Source organism: Anas acuta, chromosome 4 (genome assembly GCF_963932015.1).
Source record: "Anas acuta chromosome 4, bAnaAcu1.1, whole genome shotgun sequence".
Lineage (NCBI taxonomy): Eukaryota > Metazoa > Chordata > Aves > Anseriformes > Anatidae > Anas > Anas acuta.
In genome coordinates, this window is record NC_088982.1 from 45505384 (window position 1) to 45520803 (window position 15420).

A 15420-nucleotide genomic window follows, 5' to 3' on the forward strand; every position below is an offset into this window, starting at 1 on the left:
TGTGCAAAAGAACATTAAGTTTCGAGTCTTTACTAGGAATGCTCCAGGTTTTAAGTCCGACTCAAATATTAAGTGCATAAAAAATCAATTCAGTGATCAGGTTTAACAGAAAACAGACCGCAGAAACTCATCCCAGGGTTTCTTCTATAAATATATAGCTGTATAAGAAGTCAGGAAGGCAAAGAAACCTCCTACCATCAGTTACACACTAAGTTGGTGCTAAAGAATCAAGCTGAATCTTTCTTTCCGTAGAAGAGGGATATTGTTTGTGCTGTACAGTACCTTATTCACGTCCACTTGTGTGGACAATTGAATAATTTGTCACATCCACAACAGTCTGCATTCAGCATTCCCTCCACTATACTCAGTGTGGATAATCAGAAAGTACTGAAAAGGAAGCTGGTGTATCAAATCTGTCGTCTTATTTTCTGTTACTAAGCACACAGTATGATATACCTTATAAGAAAGTAGACTACTTTGGGTTTTGGTCCCATAAAAATAATAATAAGTCTGAGTCATCTGTCATTTCAAACCATGTGCTACTTGAGGAATGGGGGGGGGGGAGGGGGGGGGGGGGAGGGGAGAGGGGAATTAAAAAAAAAAAGGAAAAAGACACCAAGATACTTCTCAAGACACCAAGTATGTTTGTCCTCCTACATATACTTCAGCTATAAGCAAAGTATCAAGGCAGAACTATTGTTTGCGAGTAGCTTGACTGTTGAGAACAGATATCCCTAAGACAACAGTGACTGAGCATTTCATCTTGAAAAAGACTCCTTTATTAAGCAGTAATGGTCAACGAAGGGTACTTAGTGGGAATTAATGGTTAGCACAGGACATTTTTTTGTTAGTGCATTTCAGTTGGCATATTGATAGCTTTTACAGAAAATTAGCAAAGCAGGAAAAAAATTGTTCACTTGCTTGCAAAACATCTGGAAATCACTCTCCATCTAAGATGGTTGTCGTAGTTTCGCTCGATTGGGCAGCCGAGCTCCACCACAGCCGCTCTCTCACTCCCCGTTCTCAAAGAGGCATGGGGAGAAAATATGATGAAAAGGGCTCAAAGGTTGAGATAAGGACGAGAAAATCACGCAGTAATTATTGTAACAGAAAAAACAGACTCGGCATAGGGAGATTGTAAGATTTATTACTTATTACTAACAAGCTAGAGAAGTGAGAAACAAAGGAAAGAAACCAAAAGCACATTCCCCCCCATTCACCCTCTTCCACCTCCCTCCCCCTGAGCGGCGCAGGGGAACGGGGGAATGGGGGTTATGGTCAGTCTACAGCACTTCTCTGCCGCTCCTTCTCGGTCACTCTTGTCCCCTGTGCTGTGGGGTCCCTCCCACGGGATGCAGTCCTTGATGAACTGATCCAGTGTGGGCTTCCCACAGGCAGCAGCTCTTCCAGAACTGCTCCAGGTATGGGCCCGTACCATGGGGTCCATCCCTCAGGAGCAAACTGCTCCAACCTGGCTCCCCCACGGGCAGCAGCTCCTGCCAGGTCACCTGCTCCTGCGTGGGCTCCTCTCCACAGGCTACAGGTCTGGCCTGGAATCTGCTCCGGCAGGGGTCTTCCACAGGCGGCAGCCTCCGTCGGTGCAGGGCCACCTGCTCCACCGTGGTCTCCTCCACGGGCTGCAGCGTGGAACCCTGCTCCACCGTGGTACTCCATGGGCTGCAGGGGGACATCCTGCTTCACCATGGTCCTCACCACAGGCCGCAGGGGACTTCTGCTCCGGTGCCTGGAGCACCTCTCCCCCTCCTTCTACACTGACCTTGGTGCCTGCAAGGCTGTTCCTCACTCCTCTCACTCTCCCATCTGCTGTGTGGCGCACCGTTTTTTTCCCTGTCTTAAATATGCTCTCACAGAGGCGCAAAACAACATCGCTTATTGGCTCGCCTCTGGTCAGCAGTGGGGCCGTTCCCAAACATGGGGCAGCTTCTAGATCCTTCTCACAGAAACCACCCCTGTGGCCCCCTGCTACCAAAACCTTGCCACGTAAACCCACTACAATGGTTTATGCTACCACAGCTGAGATAGGTGGTTCAGTGTGAATCTGTTTCTGATCTTACCCACTACACAAATGACCAGACTACTAAACAGGCTCAATACCAGTCAGATGAATTGGTTACATGACTTCTTTTGAGACACAGTTTCAACCTCACTGAATTTTCTCTTCCAAGTAGTTGTCCTTACCAGCATTTTTTTTTATTTTTTATTTTTGTGTGTGTGTCTGTGTTCTTCCTGTTTTCACGTATCATAGTAGATACTTTTCTTAAGAAAATGGCTAATTTGCCCATAAGCCCTAAGTCTAGAATTCTATTTGCTTGAAATTGAGTACTTCTTGTACTCTGGGTCCATGACTCACAAACAGCATCAAGTACTTTCAAGAATGATCTTTAATTTATATGAAGAAATTGCATGATGGGTTTAAAAAAACCCTTATACGTACTATGTATTAAGGGATTTTAGTGTAATATAAATCATTACAAGACAATTGTTCATTCTTCTTTCATTCCGCTTTTGCTCTTGAACAGTTTTAAGAATAGTTTGAAAGCGGAAAAATTTGGTTAACTTGGAATTGAATTAAACATACATAGTTCAGAAAAATGAAGGATGACAGCATGAAATGAATAATATTCCTCAGAGGTACAGTTTTAGCATAAATAACGAACAGATTTTTAAGTTGCACATTTTAAATGCTAGCAGCATACCTTGCAGCAACTCACTTTAAACAGTCAGGGAAGATTCTTTCATTTCCTGAGGAATAGCCAGAAGACAGGGAGCTACGCTTCCCAAACTGCATGGCTGTGTACAACAGACGTTCATAACACTCATTAGCTTTCTGCTACACCAAACAAAAGGTGAATTGACGTTCACTTCCCAGTCGGAAAATAGTTCATAACAAAGTGATCAGGTAACAGCAGGGAATAGAGCACATGAATAGAAACACAGTCTTTAATTGCATGTGAAGGTATTTGTGATTGCACAGGTTGTTCGCATCTTTAACTTGGAAGGTTGTTAGCAAGGAGCAGGTTACTGAAAAAAAGTTTATGCTGTTAGATTTTTACATTGATTTAGAAACTCCGAAAAGGAACATTTAAATCTCCACATATTTCTGAACATCATACATCATATGATTTGCAGAAGTTAAGCAGTTACTGCAAATTCCAGTTCCTTCATTCAAAGGAACTTAGACGAAGCTCATTATCAGGAACACCTCAGCAATAAAGCTAGTTTAGAAGAGGTTTGTTATTAGTGTGCGGTGTGATTTCTAGCATTACTTTAGCTGACATACTTATAGAGCTACAGTGTTTCCATGGCCTGAAAAACCTGGAGGTTTCATAGATTCAGTAAGTGCTATTCAGTATAAGTTACAGCTACATCTGAAGTGCTATAGAGGGATGCAAATTTTCAGTTTCATGTTCTATTTCAGAAATCAGAAGCATTTAATTTTCATCTCACTTTCAGTGTCCTACATATCCCCTCATCGTCCAAAAATCTGTAATTTTCTCAGCTATATTTCTCCTAGAAAATCAGAGAACAGAACGCACTAGTTTTTTTAAGCTATGCTCATAGATACATGAAAACATTTCCAGAATAAGAGAAGCACTTCAACAGAACCAAATATCAGTTGGAAGCAACAAACTGGAACAGCCCCTTTTCACTAGATACTGTGCCAAATCCCAGAAGAGACACAAACGCTCTTACATCACTAAAAAAAAGTCTCCTTGTGTAAACATGCATTTTCAACCAAACCACTTTTAAAAACAATATATTTTCAAATATATCTTCAAAATATCATGTAAATGCCAGAGAGGGATCCAAGCAGAGTGCTCAGGAAACAAATGCACACAAAGGCACATTCCCCCCTCCCTGGTCCCTGTTGTTACTGGAGGCCTTGCAGTCACCAGCCTCAAGGTGCCGGTGATGCACGGGATGCATCCCTGAGCCTCACCCCCCTCCTCACTGGTGTCAGTAGGAGGAATGGCTTCATACCCACTGGAACAATGATCTCCCACTGTCCTACCTGTGTTAGATGCACATTCCTGAGCACTGATGTGCCATCACACCACTTGTGTATTTCAAAGTGGTGGAATGGAGGAATAGGTTTTCCTTCTACTGCAAATTGTTAACAAGACAGTGAAATGTTAGTTTCCTCCACGTTTTAAGAATGGAAACATATGTGAGAGCAAACAGTGTGAAAACTGTGGCTCTGACTGCAACTGAGCTGCAATGCTTTGGATTTTAAGTGTTTGCTACATAGCATGACCTTTATCTTCATGTTTTCTTGAAAGGTATTTATAGCACATGTTCTGCCACAGTGCATATCTGAGATCTGTAAGCACTCCAGTGAGCCTGTTGATGCCATTAAGAATCTCTGAGTAACTGAAACTGTATTTCATTTCTACTTTACAGAATCACTTCAGTGATCTCCCTTTCTCTGACTGTAATGTTTTCAGATTTATTTCTTTGACTTGCCGAGCTAAAGGCTAAAGTAAAAGCCATTATGATCTAGAGCATCTAATTTATGTTTCAACCACTGGCACCCTTGGGCAGAACAAGATATCAGAGACAGCTGTTAACACTTAGTAGAAGTTCATATTAATCAAAAGATGTGTATGGGTGAACACGCACTAGTTTTCATAACACCTGCTACATCTCCACATTTTCTAAGGAGGAAAAAGACATTTAGGGAAAACAGAATCGTTTGCCTTCCTATCTATGGATGCCTAATAAAAATATTAAGCACACATTATCTAAAATGAACCTTCTAAGTAATACAGATTAATTCAAACCACACAGGACTTTACAGGTCCAAAAATCCCAAGACACCAATAACTTTATTTTTATCTAGAAACAACCCAAAGAAATAGGCAATACATAAATGACTAAATAAAAACTATACATTTCTTCACATGGGACAGGTGATATATGTTTTGTCTCCATTATTTTTATGGTATAATTGATAAGCCACATTTACATATGGCAAATCAAAGTTGGATATTTAAAGAAATTTCTTAACCTTTTTAAATTGAAAGCTTCGCCCAAGCTTTTTGGAATAGCAGTTTCTATTGACCAGCTGCTGCAGCATTTTCATATTGGTTTTATTTACAGCTACATAAAAATTAGGCTGATCATTGAATGTCTTTTTGTTGCTTTTGTGTTCCATCATTTTGCTTGGGTTTATGAATAAGATAATTTATTCTTCTTGCAGTCACTTCATGGAAACAGCTTTTCTGTCTGGTTTGTAGTACTAACTAGGTCTGAACGCATGGATTTATTTATTTTTTTTTATTATTATTATTTTTTCATTTGGTGACCTGTGCAAAAAAGAATAATTAAAAGAATAATTAAAAAAATAATAATTAAAAATAAGATTTAGTTTTAAGTCAAGTCAAAAAATGACATCTTTAAAACTGCTGACAAAGCAGAACAACTCACTGTGCTGACTAAATTTTTTCCTTAGACCTCACATGAAGTATTAAATTTATTTTGGGGACAATTTTTTATGAACTATAAGCTGGAGTATCAAGATGGAGATTGTGAGGATAATGGAACTGCTTGAAGTCTCACATTTTTGACAGAAACTATTAATAAAGTTCTCCCATTAGCTGATATATTGATTTTGTTTAGTTGATTCAGTAACTGTTACTAGTATTGCGTTTCCATGTATGATTTTCATCAGAATAGTTATTTCACAGTAGTTAACATACTGCCAACTACACATTTTGTGTCTCTGAAGGTGGAGCAATTTTGTGATGAAGATGGTGTATATAACTCTAGAGTTATAACTGGCAATGTTAGACAGGTGAGGAATCATATTTTAACATTTCCAAATGATTCTAAAGCTATCTATCAAAGATCATTGACAGTGCAGAAAAGTAATCTGGTATCAACAGAGCAAGAAAAAAAATGTAGAAAGAGATCAGTTTTATCAGATGAACAGATACAATTGTGAACAGGTGGATGGGATTTCAGGTACCCTTCTCTTGAGCATAAAACATGGCTGGGTGTACTGATAAGTCTGTCTTCTCTTTCCAGTCTATTTTCTCTTTCTGTCTAGCCTCACAAAACCTTCCACACCTATAAACTGAACATTTTAATAATTTCTCTGTAATCTGGTGACTAGAACCCTCACCAATAGATAAAGTCACTGTATTTTCTTTATGCAGTCATGACAAAGTCACTATCAGTCATCGGATATACCACTGAAGTATGACTCCACTATGCAGTCATTCATAAGATATGTTGATCAAACACTAATGAGTACCACTGCCCATTGAGCATTGCTGTTTGACTGCCTAACTCTTCAGCCTATCAGAGGTCCCCAGAGTTATATTCTTTTTATCCTAACAGTTCTTAAAGCTCCTGTCCTTCTTTATACAGAATTAGCTACTTCCCCTACGCAGTCTTTTTTCCACTGTATCAAGACACACAGGGAGGACTGCAGGCAATTCAGTGTTCATAATTTTGTATTGTGTGAGTACCCAAGGACATAATTCTACATCAAGCCCTGGGTCCTCTCTATGGAGCTGTGCCATCAAATAGAAAGGAAAACATAGTTTGCCCTGTTACAATTCACATACATGTACGTGTCAAATTAGACAGAGGCAGCAACAGGAAGCCTAGGAAGAACTAACTTACACAGTGGCCTTTCATGGTTTACCCTTACATGGGTGATTATCAGTAGTTATCAACTATATACTGCTGTAATGAATGTGTTACAGTATATTTTACACATACATATTACATATACTTATTAAAACTTAACAAGCATATTCTCAAAGAGATTTTAACTGGTTAGCTTATAATAAATATCTTCATGTTCTAGTGATAAAGCTATTCCTGAGGCCATCACGGCACGGTCTCTGCCTGAAAGTACAAAGCATATTGCACTGACTGAGCTCCAGCAACAGCATTGGACCTATTTTTGTGCAGTGCGTGCGTCTACCCAGACAGAAGTAGAGCACAAAGCAGCTTGACTATGCACATGTAGGGTACCAAACAGAAAACAGTCTCAGCATTGCTGCAATGTACAATTTTAGTCTCAGTAAAAGACATTTGGGGGAAGGATTAAAAGCAAACAGCATCTGACTGAAGATCAAGAACTGTTCTTTCAATCATTTCTACAAAAACAGTTTCCTGCTATCTCACCTATTAGGAAGAGAACAATTGAAACTAAGTAAAGATTAGACACTTCTGAAATATTGTGATTGATCACTATTTGACCTCATAATGGATATGAAATACATACCAGTTCAAGTATTATAAATACGGTGATAAACAAATTTAACCTAACCTGTGCTTGACACAGGTTTTGCATTATTTAAGGCACGATATGACTGTCTGTACGCATTTTATCTGTTATTGTTACAAATGAAATCCAAGATGACTGAAAGGATAACTGATTAGAGAAAATGTTTCTTTTTTCAGCTTGTTTACCTAGTGCACTTGACACCAGTTTCTGTACAGTCAGATTCCTCATGCAGAAAATGATGAGGTTGTAAAGATATGCAATCATTATGATAAAGCTTCAGTCAGTACAGCTTAGGCTCTGTATATAAATCCTGCTCTCCTTCTGACCGCCCAGCCACTTACAAAATCATGATAGCAAGTAACATGTACTCACAGTAATTGGATCTCACCCTAGTCCTGGGTGCTGAACTACAGGAACTCCTGCAAATTACTGCATATGTGAAGTTAAAGCTCAACGACTGTTCTCCACCAGCTCTCCTTTGTGCAGCCTTACTCCCCAAAACCAAGGCTGAGGAGGAGTCCTCAAGCCAAAAACTTGCCTGTAATTGCTCTGGGACAAATGTGTGCAACCAACCAGCTGCCAATAAAAAGAAAATTGAACTTGAAAACAAACAAATAAATAAATAAATAACTTTACCTCACTACACTATGACCAGTCGCTTCTCTCAGGCTGCCCCACTGCCCTGTGGGTGACCCAAAATGCTTCCAGACCATTTTACTCTGCTTCATTTCCAACTCATCTCATCTGCACGCAGTTGCCACAAAGCAGGGTGCTCGGACTCCAGACCTGAAGTTCTATACTCTGTTCATGTCTGCTACATTTCTAAACCATTTTGATTTGCTCTATTTTTGCCTCCAGATTTAAAAAATAGCTTTCTGATAATGAAGTGCTGTAGCCCACCCCAACCTAAATTCAATTCACAGGTAATTCAGGTGAAAACTTGGACCCATTCCATATTAATTTGCCCTGAAATATGCATTATGCCACTTTGTTGCTTGGCAATATACTAGGAAAGATGTCCAGTACCTGTGGGAGTAAAAAAGACCAAATAACTGTTGTTTGCAGACACAGGCTTTTTCACTGTAACAGTGCAGTCCACACTTGCTCATCTAATAGAAATCTCATTAACTGTCAACACTGACAGGACAATTATCAATATATGTGAGTAGATTTATCTGAAATAAAGTGTTTGGACTCTTTCCGTCTTAATAAAAATATTAAGGTTTAGAACCATATAAAGGAAAAAAAAAATACAGATTTGGAATAATTATCTTTAATACCAAGAGACAAGCAGAAAACATTTATTGAGCTTTTAATTAAAATCTAATGAATGCTAGAAGTATTTCCAGAATGTATCACCATGGAGAGGTACATGGACTTCTCATCCTTTAGCCCGTTTTTCAAGAAAATACAAAAATAGTTATATGTGATTTCTCTAATGCAAGTATATTTTGATCAAAATGTTCTCTAACATTCAAAAGGGTTCAATCACTGTCTTACATAAATTTAAGGTATCTTCCACTCTGCCTCACTTTTACATTCATGCACTTTTTCCACCTACTTATGTTCACACTTGTAACATTATTTGTCACATTCCCCCCAAAAAAACAAAACAAAACAAAAACAAACAAAAAAAACTTTGCTTTTGAAACTGCTCCTTGCTCGTGTAAAACATATTAAAAAGACAATGGGAGAAATAGCACAACTAGGATGTTTCCCCTTCCAAAAGCTGCAGCAGTAGCAGTAGTGGTTGCAACTATGTATTTTACTAACACTGGCAATAGAGAGAGGGGGCATTGGAAAACTCATTAGCCTATGTAGATATACCTGTATTGGGAATTAAAAAAATCCTTCTGTTAATTATCAAAGAACAATTCATGCACCAGGAAGAAATCACATTCAAGGAGCAGGATCAGGCAGACTTTCTTGAGTGCCCACATAAAAATGTTAATACAGAGAGAGTCAGCAACAACTCTAAAGATTAAAGTAGCTGCACATACTTTACTGTGTATGCCCTTTAAACTAGTTGTTACTCTGAGATTACATGAGATCAAATGCACTTCAGATTACTGGAAAAGGGACTGATGGCAATTTTGTTGTATTCATTCACGTATTAAAATCTCACACTAAGATGATTGCTTTGCTTTCTTACATGTCACTTTGCCTTGGTCTTTACAGTTACAGTTTTTACTTAATCCAAATTCACATTAAATGACTTTTTGTGTGGATGGGTAAAACATCAAGAGTACACTGAACAACTATATACATCCAAAAGACTTCAAAGTAAAGTGTATTCACATAAATGTGAGCAAAGATATATTTCTTTATCTTCTTCATCTTATGCTAAGAAAAGGGAAGTTTTATCAATTTGTGAAATTTATTAATTTAGTTTAGATTTAGAAATAATATTCCTAATATTGTACTTATTCACCTTATTAACAATATTCTATATAGGTCAGTTATCAAGTGAATATTTGTCATGTCACTGGAATGTATGACTGCTTATCTATATCAGTGGTGTCACCTTTCACTCATCAGAAGTTTTCCTGCAGATTTGGGCTGTCTGAAGCAGGTCTTCATTGCATATCTTAGAAAGTTTTTCAGTTCACATTAAAGGTGGTCATAAGGCACCCCCAAATTAAAGGCAATCATAACTGCAATGGCAATGTGAGCAAGTCAACATCTATTTGACCATCTCTCTCCAAAAGAGCACTTTTCAATGTTTTTGAACAACTGCCTATTTATTACTAAAAAAGCAATCCATTATTTCACTGCAATCAACATTGGCCAAAGGGGAAGGGTGCAGGAAATCTGGCACCTGTGGATGAGAAGGTATTTAGCAACCTAAAGGGATTTCTTCAGTTTTGCAAAATGACCTACTTTTTCTACAGAACTAGAGCATACAGATTTAGTATTAGTGAGGACTGAGCAACACAGATCACCTTAAGCAAAGTATTTGATCTTGATACAATATGTGCATATTTTGGAGAAAATAAATGTTGCTTAAATATTCAAAGTGATTCATGCATAGCTGTTTAAGCCTTCAAGCAGCCCTTGCCTGGAACAAGGTGCTGAACTGATATGTACTCCTAGCATTGCCTTCCTTTTGGTACTTGGCTCCAGCAACATTTAACCTGCATTTAGGTCTAGCTTTTTCAATTTGCTTCTTGTTTATTTTGCTTTTATCAGCATCCTAGGGAACAATTAGTAGAACAAGTACACAAGTTACCCACATCACTAGATAACATTCTTACACAATTTTACTGCAGAAAAAAAACTCATAGGAAATTATAAGAGCAGAAATGGACATCACGATATCAGCTACCCTACCTCCTGGCCCAGAGGGAGAACGGTCATCCCTAATAAATATTTATAGAACCTTCTTTTAAACCAGCCTCCCCCCCAGCCCCCACTCCGGGTGCCATAATCTCTTTAGTGCCCAACCAATATCAGTGCTAAGCCACCTTTCCTTAATTTCTGCTAATGACTTGTCTAAGTCTGCTTGCTATCATTTACATGTAAGTCCATTACTACTTACCCTACCTGCAGCACAGGGAGAGGAATTTAATTCTCTTCATTGCACCCTTCTGTGTAATTGAAGACTTAGGTCTCCTCAGTTTTCTCATCATTAAATTTAAAGTTATTGTTTTGTCCCAACCTGTCCTTGTAGGATGTGTTGTGATCCCTTCATACTCTCATACCACTCACCACTTCATACTCTGACATTTGACTTAGATCCGTCCTGATCTGCAGAATGCAGTGCTGAGGAAGCAAGAGACTCCTATTTCAAGACTCTGCTTCAGATCCACTCTGGTGTGTCCCTCTCCAACCGCATGGCACTGTTGAGTCATTTAACTTGCAATCCTCTGCAATGCTTAAATCCTTGCCTGTAATCCAGGCAGTCTTGTCCCTCCGTCCCTCTGATCCTAGCATTCATCTCAAGTGAATTTTTAGATCGTTTCTCAAGCGTTTGAGAACATGATGTTGTTCTCCAGTGTGTTTATAGCCTTTTGAATTAATACAATCTGCATAGGCAAAACGTTATTCCCTCATCTAAATCACTGATTTGCTGATGAAAATTCTGAATGTATTTTTTTTTTTTGAATGAATGTAGATTCCAGCAAGATCCTTGAAGAATACTGTTTGATATAGCCTTCTGGTTTGACTTTGAAGCACTGCTTTTCCACTGAATTTTTCTTACCAGTTCTGCATTTCCTAATAGCCTCACCTACTGCATATTTGTATAGTTGTTAGACATGGTGAGGGAGCATAAAAATCTGTAAAAGTCAAATTATTTGACTCCTACTGCTTCTCTCCTATTCATCCTGTCAAGGAAGAAAATTAGATCAACTTGACATGACTTGTTACTAGTACATTCATGCTAGTTGTTACTCATCTCTTGATCATTTTCTAGATGCCTACAAATTGATCATTTGAGTATATTCTGGCATTTTTCCAGGATCTGTTAAAATGACAGCTGTATAATTCTTCAGCTGCTCTTTTTTGTTGTCTTCTCCAAGATAAGCTCAGTGTTTGGAAAAGTTGAAAAAACAGCTTCCTAGACTCTAGGATCACCACTAGCAGTTATGTCTGCTAAAGCAATTTGTTTATTGCTTCAAGCTTAAATTTTGTCAGGTCCAACCAAACTGAGAATAAATGGAGAATATCATCTTTAACCTGCTCTTTGCATATATATATATAAAAAAAATAAACCTCAACTTTGCCTTTTGTGCCTTTTAATGCAACATTTTGCCATCTTCGGTTAAAGAAATTTGCAATCTTTTATGGTTCATACATTACATTAGATATATATTATGAATGATCTAGTAGATATTCTGAATAACTTCTTTCTGATAACTGTTGCTCCTCATTCTAGTCTCATTAATGTTCCTATATCTGTTAATCTTGATACTTATTGATGTGGAATAAATGGATACCATCTGTACAGTAAAGTGTTCTGGTCTGGCTTGGGACAGTAGATATAGTGCCCTCAGTGTCTTCAGTGCTTACAAGATTTGATAATTATTATTATTTTTAAAGAATCACTGTCATCTTTTAGAACTATCTGAAACTAAAGAGTTATATGTTTGTTTCACTGCACACATTCCTTTCAAGCTGTGAAGCATGAACAAGCTAAATATAGAGTAATCACACATAGGAATACATGTACATGCACATGAATATCTCAGTTAGCTTTTTTTTCAAGCTGAGAATGGAGGGCTACATTTCAATATGGCATCCCTGATAATTATCTTCTACACTTTCTGCATATAGCCCTGTGTGATGCTTTAATTAGTCTTTTGATAAATTTCAAAGTTTGGGAACTTAATAATTAGAGTGTATGGTTAGTTAAAGCTATAACTATTGTTGCTGTTAGTTTGTCAGTATTTATTCTCAGAAGGCTGCTGATCTCATTATATGCTAGGATAGGATCATCAGAAGCATGAGACATCACAAGAGGAAAAATTCCAAGCAGAAATGAAACCTCTAAGCTAGCAACACAACATCATGGGCAAATGCTCTCATTGGCATCATTCTGTTGATAATGTTTCAACAACAGCAGTTTGAGTACCCTGACCCAGTTATTTGGTAGGCTGTGCAGTAATGCATGAACTGGGCAGACTTTCAGACCTGACTGCAATTAACAGTTTAAGGGCAGATTTCCTACTAGGCACAAGTGAAATGTATGCCCTAACTCTTGAAAGCCAGTGGGAATATCTCCCATTTTTTGGCCTTCATTAGCTTCCCTCCAATAGCTATCTCACAATGCGGAGGGGGAGGGCATGACAGCAATTTCGTCTGTTGCAGCCATGCTTACTCCCTGACCTGCAGGTGAGATGCAACACCAAGCACAAGGAGGCCCTGCCACACCAGCACCAGCCACTTCTGCACTGGACTCCCTCAGTCAGGAGTAGAGTGCATAGCTCCAGACCAAGACAGCCAGGTCCAGCTGAACATTTCAGGGTAGATTTGTGATTAAGGATACAGTGACTCAGTGTAGGAAAGGAGCAAGGGACTGCACACCACGAGGCACAGCCAGTCTCAGGCAAGGCTGAACTGCAAAACAGTAGATCTTATGGGCGATACCTACCTGTTGCATTGCATTCTTCTTCATGACAGCTGACAAACAGCTTCTCAAACAGCTCAGTATTGTGCCAATGTAAGTGGTGAATAAGCAGATGGAAGTGCAGATCTGAATAAAAAATAATAATTCTTTATTTCACCTTCCTCTGAGACAGATAAATTTCTGCAGTAAGAAAGTAGTAAGTATGCAAGTAAACTATGCTCCAAATGTCATTTTAGATTGATTTTACTGTTGTCTTCCTAGTGGTCAGTTTCACAATTTTTTGTATTTATTAATATTGTCAACAAATGATTTACCTGCATTTTCTTTTTTAATGTGTGAAAATGCTTGCAGAAGATAGATATAAGAATTTAGCTAGGAGAGATGCTGCAGCTGAAGATTCTATCACATACACACCAGAGCAGCTTTACAGGTAACAAAAATTAGTTTTCACTGACCATTTCGATCTTCCTATTTCAATAGCTAGTCTTCTGAAGTACCAAGTCCAAACTACAGAACACTGCAGTTTAATTCCACAGAAAAGAAATAAAGAAATCAACTTCCCTTTAATACTTACTACAAACATCTTGTTGTCACCCTCTACCATGAATAAACTGGTCTCAAAACCAATGAAATCTCTGACTTTAGACAAAGTTCAGTCTTGTTTACAGATTTCACAGATCCTATCATACTATTTTGCATTTTTATTACTACCTTGTGTAACATGGAAATGCGACATAAGTGTATATCAAATCTGCCTTATTTATTTACATAACTCTAGTTGAGTGTTGAACAAAGAATCTGGATTGTTCCAAACATCTGACGATTTCTCTGAAGCTCCATTTGATGGATCAGCAGTCATTGTATATCTCTAGCAATGAATGTAAAATTGGAATTTTAAATGTTATTTCCATATATGAGAAGAGAACATTATGTTATCTGCTCCACCCAAAGCTTTAAAATCTCTGTTGGAGAAGTTATCAAATGCATTCTATTCAATTTCATACCCCCTATGATCACACAGCTGTGTGATATGATACCACCAAAATAACTTTTCAAGGAATGGAAACACCCCACACGTTAAAACTCAGAAAGCAGTAATAAATCTTAAGGATCCAATTTGCTACAGATGTTGGATATTACAGCAACACAGCTCTGAATATTGCCAGAAAAGCAGTACATGTGATGAAAGTGCAATTTCTAGTTTTCTAAACAGTTTCTGATTAGCTTTTTTAAAAAAGAGAACAAGCTGCATCTGTCAGCTGAAGACTTGTGTTTTAGTTAATCCTAAATTTTCTCCTCGGTATCTACAAACTTTTTGAGATCTCTCTCCATTCTTCAGTAAGTCTTACTGCTATTATAAATCAAGCAAATAATTTGGAGGGAACATTATGTTCCAATTTAGCTGACATAATAGATTCTTATTAGATTATACCTTTCTCTGACACATCATGTACTAGCTGCTATTGCAAACAGGATACAGGACATTGGATTCACTCTACCATGATAGTTCCTCGGTCTTGTTTAAATATTGTTTGGTAATCCCTCAAAACTTACTTAAGCTACCAGGCAGTCCAACTGCACTCATCACAGAACATATGCTTACCTTCATAGACTGTTATCAACAGCTAGTAATGCCTCCCACTTGTTATTCTTCTGCATTTCGGAAGGGTGATGTTAATTTTGTGTTTAAATGAAATAAAAGTGTTAGGCAAATATAAAGACTTGATGTAAACAAACGATGGTTCAGTGCCAAACTACCGACTGAAGGAGAATGTTTTCCTTACATTCAGGTAATTACTTGTTTACAAGCAGTTAAGTATCAAGACATGAGCAAACTTGGTTTGCCATCTTGAAAGAACACAGCTGCGTTTACTTATGCCAAAATCACAGTGTTTCCTAGAGCCTTTTTATTTAGGCAGTGTTTCAGGAAGGAGAGTTAAAGTTAAAAGTGGTCACATCATGAAAGTCTGGGCCAAGCTGAGGGAAAAAAGATACAAGGGAAAAGATTTTAGGAGTCCAGATAGCTAACAAGGTCTTCCTTAGATAAAACTCTACCAAGGATGGGAGTTTTGGCTAAATACCTAATCTA

At 38.1% G+C, this 15420-nt stretch overlaps 1 long non-coding RNA gene across 1 annotated transcript; it reads right to left on the reverse strand.

The window, feature by feature from the left end:
* Positions 1-735: 735 nt before the first annotated feature.
* On the reverse strand, positions 736-15141 carry LOC137855254 (uncharacterized). The gene is made up of 3 exons (XR_011095640.1): positions 14935-15141; positions 13356-13457; positions 736-3042 (listed from the first exon to the last, which is right to left on the reverse strand). It is a non-coding gene; the product is annotated as an uncharacterized lncRNA (long non-coding RNA).
* Between the last annotated feature and the right edge of the window lie 279 nt (positions 15142-15420).